We start from the raw sequence: 13632 nt of genomic DNA on the forward strand, positions 1-13632 counted from the left end.
AATGGTGGCCGATTAGGAAAAGGGGAGGTGCAACGTGACCTGGGTGTCATTATACACCAGTCATTGAAAGTGGGCATGCAGGTACAGCAGGCGGTGAAAAAGGCGAATGGTATGCTGGCATTTATAGCGAGAGGATTTGAGTACAGGAGCAGGGAGGTACTACTGCAGTTGTACAAGGCCTTGGTGAGACCGCACCTGGAGTATTGTGTGCAGTTTTGGTCCCCTAATCTGAGGAAAGACATCCTTGCCATAGAGGGAGTACAGAGAAGGTTCACCAGATTGATTCCTGGGATGGCAGGACTTTCATATGAAGAAAGAATGGATGAACTGGGCTTGTACTCGTTGGAATTTAGAAGATTGAGGGGGGATCTGATTGAAACGTATAAGATCCTAAAGGGATTGGACAGGCTAGATGCAGGAAGATTGCTCCCGATGTTGGGGAAGTCCGGAACGAGGGGTCACAGTTTGAGGATAGAGGGGAAGCCTTTTAGGACCGAGATTAGGAAAAACTTCTTCACACAGAGAGTGGTGAATCTGTGGAATTCTCTGCCACAGGAAACAGTTGAGGCCAGTTCATTGGCTATATTTAAGAGGGAGTTAGATATGGCCCTTGTGGCTACGGGGGTCAGGGGGTATGGAGAGAAGGCTGGGGCGGGGTTCTGAGTTGGATGATCAGCCATGATCATAATAAATGGCGGTGCAGGCTCGAAGGGCCGAATGGCCTACTCCTGCACCTATTTTCTATGTTTCTATGTTTCTATAACAATGCATTACTGGGCCGTTAATGTGCGATATATGTCCTTTTGGTTACACTGGGTTAATAAGAACGATCGGGCAATTTGGGTAGACTTGGAATTGAAAGCTGTGAAACAGTTTTATTTAACCTCGTTATTGGGAGCTGCTTTACCTATACAATTAGCTAAAGTTGCTAATTTAAATTCATACCCTGTGATTAAGCATTCTTTACAAACTTGGCTCCAGTTCTGCAATTTTTTTAATCTTAAAAAATTTAAACTTTGTAGTTTAATTTATCGAAATTAATTTTTTAAGCTTTCTTTGAGTGATCCAATTTTTTTACTTTGGAAAAATAAAGGTATTAATTCTTTTTCTGGATTTATTTAAAGAAGATAGACTGATGTCTTTTGAACAAATAGTTGATAAATATTCTCTTTCATACTCACAGTTTTTACAATACCTTCAAGTTAGACATTTCTTACAAAAATATTTCAGTAATTTTCCTTACATATTGGACGCCGACCTGTTGGATACAATTACGAGTATGAACCCTTTGATGAAGGGTTCCATTGGAAGAATTTATAATTTATTATTACAATGGGATAAGCATCCTTTATTTAAGATTAAACAAGATTGGGAAAAGGAACTTAATTTGACTCCTATGACGGAGGATTGGACGCGGACTTTGAAATTGGTTAACTCTTCTTCGACCTGTGCTAGTCATTCACTGATTCAATTTAAAATTGTACATCGTTACTATTTGACATAGGAGAGATTGTTTAAAGAGTTTCCTAATGTTGATAGTTAGTGCGATAGATGTAAAACTGAGACAGCTACACTGACACACGTTTTGTTCCTGTTCTATACTGGAATAGTTCTGGAAGTCAGTTTTTTTCTACAATTTCTAAAGCACTTAAAATTAATTTATAACCTAACAAATTAACTGTGCTTTTTGGAATAATTCCTCAAAATATCCACAGTATCTCTTTGTCTGACCAACATGTAACTGCATTTGTTACATTAATAGTTAGGAGGGCCATTTTGTTGAAGTGGAAGGAGACATTGGCTCCCATTTTGTCACAATGGTTCACTGAAGTGATGCTATGCCTTAGTTTAGAGAAAATTAGAAGTCGAACCTTTGAACCTATGTTTGATTTTGAGAAAAGATGGGGTTTATTTGCTCGCTACTATAATTTGAATTAATTGATTGATTTTCTCCACGGTCGAATTGTAAATTTTTGGTAGATTTTTTTTCTTGCTGGCAGGTTGATGTTTATCTTCAGAAGCTTTCTGTCTGACGCGTGGCTCCGGGGTGGAACAGCAGGTGGGTTTCTTTCCTCACTTTTCCTTGCTTAGCGGATTTTTTCCTCTTTCTTTGTCACCAAAATTTTTTCAATCTTTAAAACAATGTTTTCTTTTTCTTAAGACATTGTAAGTGTTGCCTACTTCGATGTACTCTTGTTAGTTTTGGATAATAATAATAATAAGATTTGAAAAGAAAGAATTGCTGTTCATTGCCAAACATGAAGCCATGGATGAACCAGGAGGTACGTTGTCTGCTGAAGGCTGGATCTGTGGCATTCAAGGCTGGCGACCCGGATCTGCAGCAGAGAACCTGTTATGACTTTTGGAGGCTATTTCAAGGGCAAAGAGACAATTTTGAGCGAGGTTGGTGGCAACATCGGATGTACAACAACTCTGGCAGGGCTTGCAAGACATTACTTTCCACAAAGCAAAACCCAAATGCATGAATGGCAGCGATGCTTCACTACCAGATGAACTTCACGTCTTCTATGCCCACTTTGAAAGGGAGAATATAACTACAGCTGCAAAGATCCCCGAGATCTCTGTCTCAGAGGCCAATGTTAAACTGTTTTTAAAGAGGGTGAACCCTCTCAAGGCGAAAGGCCCTGATGATCTACCATGTAAGGCTCTGAAAACTTGCGCCGTCCAACTGGTGAGAATATTCAAGGACATTTTCAACCTCTCACTGCTATGGGAGAAGTTCCTACTTGCTTCAAAAAGGCAACAATTATACCAGTGCCTAAGAAGAATAATGTGAGCTGCCTTTATGACTATCGCCCAGTTACACTCACATCTGCAGTGATGAAATGCTTTGAGAGGTCAGTCATGACGAGATTGAACTCCTGCCTCAGCAAGGACCTGGATCCTCCACAGTTTGCCTATTGCCACAATAGATCAACGGCAGACGCAATCTCAATGGCTCTTCACACGGTCTTGGACCACCCGGACAATACAAACACCTATTTCAGGATGCTGTTCATCGACTGTAGCTCAGCATTTAAGACCATCATTCCCACAATCCTGACTGATATGTTACAGCACCTGGCCCTCTGTACCTCCCTCTGCAATTGGATCCTTGACTTCCTAACCAGAAGACCACAATTGGTGATAATATCTCACCTGTGGCCCCTTTAAGTCATATGTTTTGGTCTTGTATAAAGCTAGATAACTTTTGGAGAGATGATTTTAAAACAGTATAAAAAGTTTTGGATCTGGACCTACAACCTAATTTACTTACGGCGATCTTTGGGATCATCCCATCGGAAGTAGGAACTATTCCTGTTTCCGCTCAACGTATGATAGACTTTTCAACTTTATTGGCTAGGAGAGCCATTTTATTGAAGTGGAAGGATTCTAATCCACGTACCGTCTTTTTTGGCCTTCCTCCATTATGTCCTGTTTTAGTTTAGAGAAAAGAAGTAGTCGGACATTTGATACATGCTTAAATTTGAGCAAATCTGGTGACCTTTTATTCAATATTTTCATTTGATTTGATTTCTTACTCGCCCAATTTTTTTTTGAAGTTTTAGATTTGATCAGAAAGTCTTTCCTTTTTTTTTGGTCATATCCTCAGAATGGACTGCCCAGACCCTTCTTTCCCCCTTTCTTCTTATAGTTTAATGTTTTTTTTCTTCATTTTGAAAATCTAAAGTTTTTTTTCCCTCTATGAATGATAAAAGGAGAATTAGTTGTCTTTTTTTAATTATATATTACATATTTGCTTAATACTATGCATGATTTTGATAATGTCTATTTCACTTTCTGTTTGTATTCTTATTGATATATATATTTTAGAGAAATCTCCTCTTGTTTGCATATAGGCTCTTTTTAAATCAATAAAAAGATTAATAAATAATGAAAGAATATCTCACCTTCGCTGACGATCAGCACTGGTGCAGTTCAGGGGTGTGTGCTTGCCCACTGCTCTACCTGCTCGATACCCATGACTGTATGGCTGGACATTGCTAAGCAGCATTTATAAATTTGCCAGTGACACGACTTTTGTTGGTGGAATATCAGGTGGAGACAAGAGAGTGGACTGGAGTGAGATATGCCAACTACTGGGGTGGTGTCGCAGTAACAACCTTGCACTCAGCGTCAGTACGACGAAAGAGCTGATTGTGGACTTCAGGAAGGGTAAGACGAAGCAACACATCCCAATCCTCATAGAGGGATCAGAAGTGGGAGAGTGAGTGGTTTCAAGGTTCTGAGTGTCAAGATCGCTGAGAACCTAAGCTGATCCCGATATATCGATGCAGTTATACAGAAGGCAAGACAGTGACTGTACTTCATTAGCAGTTTGAAGTGATTTGGTATGTCAACAAAAACATTCAAAAACCTCGACAGATGTACGGTGGAGAGCATTCTGACAGACTGCGTCACTGTCTGGTATGGGGAGCTACTGCACTGGACTGAAAGAAGCTGCAGATGGTCGTAAATTTCCAGCTTGCATACTAGCCTACAAAGTACCCAGGACTTCTTCAAAGAGCAGTGTCTCAGAAAGACAGTGTCCATTACTAGGACCCCCAGCACCCAGGGCATGCCCTTTTCTCACTGTTACCATCAGAAGCCTGAAGGTACACACTCAGCGATTCAGGAACAGCTTCTTCTCCTCTGCTATCCGATTCCTAAATGGACATTGAACCCATGAACACTACATCACTCTTTTAATATATATTATTTCTGTTTTTGCACGATTTTTAATCTCTTCAACACACATATACTGTAATTGATTGATTTTTTTTCTTCTTCTTTTATATTATGTATTGCATTGAACTGCTGCTGCTAAGTTAACAAATTTCACGACACATGCTGGTGATAATAAACCGGATTCTGATTCTGATTCTATTTGCAGACAAGGATAGGTATGGTCCTTGTGGAAGAGTTTTAAATTGAGGTCAGCCTATTTACAAGGGCATTTGGCAGGAACTAATATGTGTTATTTGGGAACATCTTTTCTCTGGCTGACCACATCAGACATGTGGAGGGTGTTTAAAGAGCAATTGCACAGAGTGCAGGAAAGGTATGTTCCTGTCAGAAGGAAGGATGAGGATGGAAATACAAGAAAACATTGGATGTCTCGGGAAGTGATGAATTTTGTCACGAAGAGAAAGAAAATATATGTAGAGCTTCAGAAGTCAGCACATGAGGAGTATAAAGAAGACAGAAAGGAACTAAAGAGAATGAAGAAAGCCAGGAGAGGCCACAAAATGTCCTTGTCAAGTCGGATTAAGGTGAGTCCCAAGGCATTCTTGTAGTAAACCATACATATATGTTGTAACAGGGTTACCTGTCTGGACACGCCCCTCTGCTGACTGTCCCTGTGGCTCCTCCCACAGACCCTGAATAAAGGTGATTTCACCATTGCTCCTCCTCCTCAGTCCAGGGGCAGACACTCAGCATGGAGGTCACATTTTACTGCGAATAAAAGCCTTTTAGTATTTACCCTACTTCCAGTCTTTTGGAGTAATTGAAGGTGCATCAACTTTACTCGCAGTAATTTTAAAGCATGAACCATACCTGAGACCTGACAAGTTAGACCTCGACCCACAAACACCTGAAGCTGGAAACACTTTCGAACTCTGGCTGGCTTGCTTTGAATCACATCTGGAGGCGATTAAAGCAACCGACACCACAGCAAATCGCAGAGTTCCACTCTCCAGGGTCAGTCCACAGGTCTATACGATGACCAGAGACCAGCCGAGCTACGACGGCGCGATGAGCGCACTCAAAGGACAATACCTGCGGCTGGTAAACACCGTTTGCGCGCAGCATCACTTAGCGACTCGGCACCAGCAGCCCGGGGAATCAAGTGCTGAGTTTGTCCAGGCACTACAGACGCCCGTGCAGGCCTGCGATTGCCAGGGACTGACGGCAGGACAGCATGCAGAGCTCCTAGTGAGAGACGCCTTCATCACGGGGACCAGGTCAGTGTATGTGCGCCAGCGGCTATTGGAAAAAGCTGATCTTACCTTACATTTGGCGATCAAGCTGGCTGATACGCTGGAGGCCACTCTGCACAACTCTGAGACTCTCCAGGCACGCGATCCCCTGATGGCCTCGTGGGCGCCGCAGACCCCACAACCCGCCGGTGAATCGACATCGGCTGCTGCCAGTCGCGAGTCCGTGAAGTGCTACTTCTGCAGACTCGAGAAGCAACCCCGGAAACGCTGCCCGGCCCGAGAAGCAACCTGCTCCAGCTGTGGAAAGAAGGGCCACTTAGCCAAGGTCTGTAAGTCCAAACCACGAGCGGGATCGAGCAGCGCCGCATACGAGACATGGAAGTCGCCATCTTACCTGCTGCCATCGTTCCTGCACGCCGCCACCACATGCGAGACATGGGGGTCGCCATCTTGACTGCCGCTGTCTTCCCTGCACGCCGCCACCATGTGTGAGACATGGGGGCGGCCATCTTGGTCAGCGCAACCCCCCACCGCCTATGACCAACGGGTGCTCACGGGGTACCCCACCACGCCGGACCAAGACAGCGACTCAACCCTGGCCTCCGTGACCCTTGACCAAAGCGCTCCCCACCAGCTCGCAAGGTCAATGATGGACATCCTGGTGGAGGGGCGCAGGACAAGCTGCCTGTTTGACACGGGCAGCACGGAGAGTTTTATCCACCCGGACACAGTGCAGCATTGCGGACTTGTGATACGGCCGGTAAGTCAGAGAGTCGCCATGGCTTCCAGGTCGCAAAAACAGACATCCGGGGTGGGGGGGGGGGTTTGTGTAGCGATGCTAGTGGTGCAGGGCACAGGATATCAAGACTTTACGTTACTGGTCATGCCTCAACTGTGTGCCCCTGTGCTATTGGGGCTCGACTTCCAGAGCCACCTGAAAAGTGTGACAGTGGAGTATGACGGGCCCCTCTCACCAATCACTGTGGTAAATCCTCAGTTTTGTAGAGATACGTCACATCCCCCGCTACTGACCACCCCGACACACCGACCCGCACATCCCACCCAACACCATGCCAACTGCCGCACTACCGACACCACTTGCGGCCTCTCCACCCTCAACATCCCTCCCCCACCGCTGTTCGCCAACCTGACCCCCGACTGTAAACCTGTGGCAACTAAAAGCAGGAGGTACAGCGCGGGGGGCAGAGCCTTCATTAAGTCGGAGGTGCAGCGGCTGCTCAGGGAGGGGGTCATTGATGCAAGCACAAGTCCTTGGAGGGCGCAGGTGGTCGTTGTTCAGAACAGGGAGTAAAATAGGATGGTCGAGGACTATAGACAGACCATCACGCAGCTCGACGCGTACCCTCCACCCCGCATCGCGGATATGGTCAATCAGATAGCACAGTACAAGGTGTACTCAACCATAGACCTAAAATCCGCTTACCACCAGCTCCCCATCCACCGGGAGGACCGCCCTTACACCGCCTTCGAGGCGGACGGCAGGCTTTATCACTTCCTGCGCATCCCCTTCGGTGTCATGAATGGTGTATCTGCCTTCCAGAGGGAAATGGACTGGATGATGGACCAGTGCCAGCTGAAGGCCACATTCCCATATCTGGATAACATCACCATCTGCGGTCACGACCGGCAGGATCACGACAACAACCTCCAAAAATTTCTCCAAGCATCCAAAGCTTTCAATCTCACCTATAACAAGGACAAGTGTGTGTTTGGGACCAACCGACTTGCTATCCTTGGGTGTGTCGTGGAGAGCGGAGTCATTGGCCCTGACCCCGACCGTATGCACCCCCTGTTGGAACTCCCTCTTCCCACCTCAAAAGGTGCCTGGGCTTCTTTTCATATTATGCCCAATGGGTGTCTAACTACGCAGACAAGGCCTGCCCCCTGGTCAAGTCCACCACATTCCCCCTCTCAGCCGAGGCCCGTGCAGCCTTCAGCCGCATAAAAGGGGACATTGTCAAAGCAGCAATGCATGCGGTGGATGAGGCCATTCCCTTCCAAGTAGAGAGAGACGCCTCCGACTTCGCACTGGCTGCTACCCTCAACCAGGCGAGAAAACTGGTGGCATTCTTCTCCCGTACCCTTCAAGGCCCTGAAATTTGGCACTCCATGGTGGAGAAAGAGGCCCAGGCCATAGTAGAAGGTATTAGGCACTGGAGGCACTATCTCACCGGCAAGAAGTTCACCCTGCTGACTGACCAGAGCTCAGTCGCATTCATGTTTAATAACCAACAGCAGGGCAAAATCAAAAATGATAAAATTCTGAGGTGGAGAATCGAACTCTCCACCTTGAACTATGACATCATGTACAGGCCTGGGAAGCTCAACGAGCCCTCCAATGCCCTATCCCAGAGAGCGTGCGCCAGCGCGCAGATCGATTGGCTATATGCCCTGCAATTAGATCTTTGCCATCCGGGGGTCACCCGGCTTTTCCACTTCGTGAAAGCTCGGAACCTACCTTACTCCCTTGGGGAGATCAGGACGATGACCAGGGACCGCCAAGTCTGCACAGAGTGCAAACCGCACTTCTACCGACCCGAAAAGGCACATCTAATCAAGGCCACCCGCCCTTTGAGTGACTGAATATTGACTTCAAGGGCCCCCTTCCCTCCACTGACCGCAATGTGTACTTTCTTAACATTATCAACGAGCACTCGCAGTTCCCCTTCACCATCCCCTGCCCCGACACCACTATCACGTCAGCTGTAAAAGCCCAGAGCTCTTCACTCTGTTCGGATACCCGTGCTGTATCCACAGTGACAGGGGGTCCTCGTTTATGAGTGACGAGCTGCGCCAATACCTGCTGGCTAGGGGAATGGCAACTAGTAGGACCACGAGCTATAATCCCGGGGGAATGGACAGGTAGAGAAGGAGAATGGCACAGTGTGGAAAGCCACACTCTTAGCCCTCAGGTCAAAGGGACTGCCGGTCTCTCACTGGCAGGAGGTCCTTCCCGAGGCACTCCACTCCATCCGCTCCCTGTTATGCACGTCCACCAATGCCACCCCTCATGAGCGGCTCTTTTCTTTTCCCAGAAAGTCGACCACTGGGACCACCATACCAACTTGGCTGATGGCCCCGGGGCCAGTGCTGCTCCGGACACATGCGAGGAGCAATAAATACTCCCCGATGGTCGAGAGGGCTCACTTATTTCATGCGAAGCCCCAGTATGCGATGTGGTTTTACCTGATGGGCGGGAGGACACGGTCTCCATCTGCGACCTGGTGCCCGCAGGAGCACCGGGCCCCGACCCTGAACACTCCGTGGTGACTATTAACCCCGTATCCACCGATATCTGTACCCACCGGACACCGCGCACTCCAAGCCCCACACAGATACCACACGACACTCCCATACCGGACGTGACGCACACGCACGAGGGATTACCAACACCTAACGTGCTGACACCTCAAGTCAGGCCGGAGCCAGCACAACCGCCGTCGCCAGTGCAATCACCACCGGTGCTACGTAGATCACAGCGACGGACTCGACCGCCTGACAGACTTGACCTGTAAATATGCTTTTTTAAAATATTGTCAGTCACTTCACCCCACAGGACTCTTTTTTAAAATAAAAAGGAGGGGTGAATGTGGTAAACCATATATATGTTGTAACTGGGTTAACAGTCTGGAAACGCCCCTCTGCTGACTGCCCCTGTGGCTCCTCCCGCAGACCCCTGAATAAAGGTGATTTCACCTTGCTCCTCCCCCTCAGTCCAGGGGCAGACACTCAGCATGGAAGTTGTATTTTACTGCGAATAAAAGCCTTTCAGTATTTACCCTACTTCAGTCTTTTGGAGTTATTGAAGGTGTTTCATTATCCTAATTCTCCGCACCCCATGTCCAATAAAACTGTGGGTACAGAAGCTTCTCCATTGCACACACAATATCTCTTTAATCTCTCAGCTGAAAGCAGTACCTCTGTTCCTCTGTACTGCAGTGAACAGCCAAGTCAGCCTGTGTTTTTGATCTCAGGTCAGTGAAAAGGGACAACAGCATCAGTGCCCTGGAACAGAACTCACTGTGGGAACCAAAGCTTCTGGCCTTCGCAGTGTTTATCTGAAGGAAACTCTGTGCATCCTGCAGCATCCCCCATCAGAGAGTGTGGAGCTGTTGGTACAAGTACAGGTGACACAGAACTGGATCCTCGACCATGTACATGTTTTAATCTGATGTCAGAACAGAAACAACTTAACAATGGAATTTCCATAGAAACAATTCAATATTGCGATGTAACTGCATAAAATAATAAACAGTAATAAAGTCATGAAATATTATTAACACTAAATTTAAAAATCAATCCCAATCTTGTGGGATCTATCTGAAAACAATACAGTGATGGATCCATCATGATACAACATAACCGTGGATGACTTTTCGTTATTCATTCATGGGATGTGAGTGGAACAACATTTCTTTCCCATCCCAACTGCTCTTGAACTGGGTGGATCACTGGGCCATTTCACAGTGCAGTTAAAGGTCAATTACATTACTGAGAGCCTGGAGACATATACAGGCCAGACCAGGTAAGTCAGCAGATTCCATTCCCTGAAACACATCAGTCATGCATTTAGACACCAATTCATTTCTCAAAGCCAGAGTTACATGTTTAAAAAACTGACTTTAACATTCCAGCTGCCATGATGCGATCTGACTTTACGTATTTTCATCACCAACTTGGCCTATTGATTAAATTCTCAGTAACTCTCACTCGCATGGTACCATATCTGTTGCTCTGCAGCCAGACTCTCTCCCACTCTCATGTTTCAGCCATCTGCAAAGCCAGGAAGTGCAACAACTGAGGACCTTACCTTGCCACTGGCCTCTGCTCCCCTCTGGGAATGTCGGCTCCCGACCCTGGCCTGCCTCTCCTTCTTGCCCTCTGTGAGTACGTGCTGCCAGTCCTCCAGTATATTTTACACTCTTCACTGCTCACAGCACAACAGCTTAGTCTTCTGCTTCCTGTTTGTGTCTCTGCTTCTCTCTCTCTCCCAGCTAATGGCTCTGACAGTCTGTTTGTACAAAGTACAGGCTGCTTGTCAGAGCCAGCTTCTGTCCCCGTGTGCTATGGGGCGGGAGGGAGGAATGCGGCAAAAAATAGGAGGTTTGGAAAGTCTTAAATGAGCTTTGAGAAGGTGGAAAGAGAGAGAGAAAGGTCAGTTTGAGAGAAAAATGCAAGGAAGGGAATGAAGGGAGAGATCACAGAGTAAAAGGGAGAGACCCTCCACGGCCAATGTACTGGACTAATATACAAATCCAAGCCACGTTCCTCACTTCCTGCTCTGCAACCTGTGTTTTAGCACTGGGAATCTCCCCCACTATCTGAATGTGTGTGTGTGTCCAAAACCGTATCCAATTATATTTTCACACAACACTGAATTAGGGGGCATTTCCCTGGAGATGGACTGAGAATTGTTCCTTTGAATCTTATCCTGGTCCAAATGACTGCTGATACCTGGATGAAGAAGTCATCTCACTGATAGGAATTGATCCCATATTCCTGAATATTAGATGACAGGTGACACTGAAATAGACGGTATTGTGGGCAGTGAAAAAGGTTAGCAACAATTACAGCGGGATCTTGATCAGCTGAGTAGGTGGACTGAGGAATTACAAATAGAGTACAATTCAGATGAGGATGTCTCTGAGTGATGGCAGAACATTCTCAGTGGGGAGGCTGAGCAGATAGAAGTGGTTGCACACATTGGTTCAAATGACAATAGGCAGAAAAATGGATGTGCTGCTGTGGAGTGAAAATAGGGAGTTGGAGAACAGGTTAAAATGTAAGACTCCATCAGTGATAATCTCTGGATAATTCCCAATGCCGTGTGCTGGGGAGGTTAAAAATTTAACACATTGTACATTAGTACATTGCTGAGACCTTGCACAGGGAGCAGGAATTCAGTTCTCCGCCCTTTCAGATGTTTTCTGGGGTCTGTTCGGATAATTTTGGGCCTTAATTTAAGAAGGGTTGCAAAAAAAAATGCTAGGAACTATGGACCGTGAACCCAATATCAATGGTAGGAAGTTAATATAATTAAGCAAAATTCAGTGGAAAGTTAGATTGGGAAGATTTTAAAAACCAGGAGAAGTAAACGAGAAAGGTCTTAATGAAGCAAAAGATGGAATATGAAAATAAGCTAGCCAATAATATTAAAGAGGATACCAAAAGTGTCTTCAGATACATAGAGTGTAAAAGAGAGGTGAGAGTGGATATCAGACCACTGGAAAACAATGCTGGAGAGGTAGTAATGGGGACAAGGAAATGGTGGACAAACTGGACAAGTATTTTGCATCAGTCATCACTGTGGAAGAGACAAGCACTATTGTGGAAGTTCGAGAGTGTCGGGAGCAGAAGTGAGTGAAGCTGCCATTACTAGGGAGAAGGTTCTTGAGAATCTGAAAGGTCTGAATGTAAATAATTCAACTGGACCGATGGTGTACACCCCCGGGTTCTGAAAGAGGTGGCTGAAGGGATTGTGGAGATATCAGTGATGATCTTTCAGGAATCACTAGATTCTGAAATGGTTCCGAAAGCACGGAAAATGGTAAATGTCACTCCACTCTTCAAGAAGGGAGAGAGGCAGAAGAAAGGAAATTATAGGCCAGTTGGTCTGACCTCAGTGGTTGGGAAGATGTTGGAGTTGATTCGTTTTGGAGTACATGGAGGCACATGATAAAATAGGCATAGTCAGCATGGTTTCCTCAAGTGAAAATCTTGCCTGACAAATCTGCTGGAATTCTTCAAAGAAATACAAAGCGGAAAAGACAGAGGAGAATTAGTGGATGAAGTGCACTTGGATTTTCAGAAGGCCTTTGACAAGGTTCCACACGTGAGGCTGTTTAAAACGTTACGAGCCCATGGTATTTCAGGAAAGATATTAGCATGGATAAAGTGGCTGATTGGCAGGAGGCAAAGAGTGGGAAGAGGAGCCTTTTCTGGTTGGCTGTCGGTGACTAGTGGTGTTCTGCAGGGTTCTGTGTTGGGACTGTTTCATTGAACATATAATGTTGATGACTTGGATGACGGAATTGATGGCTTTGTTGCAAAGTTAGCAGATGATATGAAGATAGGTGAAGGGGCAGGTAGTTTTGAGGAAGTAGAGAGGCTACATAAGGATTTAGTCAGATTAGGAGAATGAACATTCAATACTAACCTTCCTTTTAAAATTGTAAGAAAACAATTTACATATTTGGGTGTAACAATCCCGAAGAATTATAAAGATCTGTTCAAAGAAAATTTTCTAACCTCAATGATTTATGTGAAAAAGACACCTTCTAATTGGTTGCCTCTCTCTTTATCATTGATTGGTCAAATTAATTCTATTAAAATGAATATTTTACCTAAATTTATATACCTTTTTCTAGTTGCACCTGTTTTTATTCCGAAGTCTTTTTTTGATTCTTTAGATTCGATTCTTTCTTCTTATATATGGAAGAACAGAAAACCTCGATTCAATAAAGCACACCTTCAAAAAATTAAAAAGAATGGAGGCCTTGCTCTGCCCAATTTTAGGTTATATTATTGGGCAATTAACATACGAAAGCTCACGTTCTGGTTATATTATATTGATTGTGAGGATTGTCCAATATGGGTCTTTTTTGGAAGCCAGCTCTGTTGCAAAATTTTCTATTATCTCTCTTCTTCGATACTCTCTTCCTTTATCTTT

The 13632-nt window shown here is 45.4% G+C and overlaps 1 long non-coding RNA gene across 2 annotated transcripts in view; it reads right to left on the bottom strand.

The window, feature by feature from the left end:
- Window positions 1-2265: 2265 nt before the first annotated feature.
- The window catches only part of LOC140204461 (uncharacterized), a 40710-nt gene continuing 29343 nt past the window's right edge, over window positions 2266-13632 (bottom strand). Inside the window, exon 3 of one of the 2 annotated variants that reach the window (XR_011887626.1) lies at window positions 2266-2336. This is a non-coding gene — a long non-coding RNA (uncharacterized lncRNA). Of the gene's footprint in view, window positions 2337-10250; window positions 10511-13632 lie in introns of those variants that run through there. The other variant, XR_011887625.1, reaches the window with a different exon arrangement.

The sequence above is a fragment of the Mobula birostris genome, chromosome 10 (genome assembly GCF_030028105.1).
Source record: "Mobula birostris isolate sMobBir1 chromosome 10, sMobBir1.hap1, whole genome shotgun sequence".
Classification (NCBI taxonomy): domain Eukaryota; kingdom Metazoa; phylum Chordata; class Chondrichthyes; order Myliobatiformes; family Myliobatidae; genus Mobula; species Mobula birostris.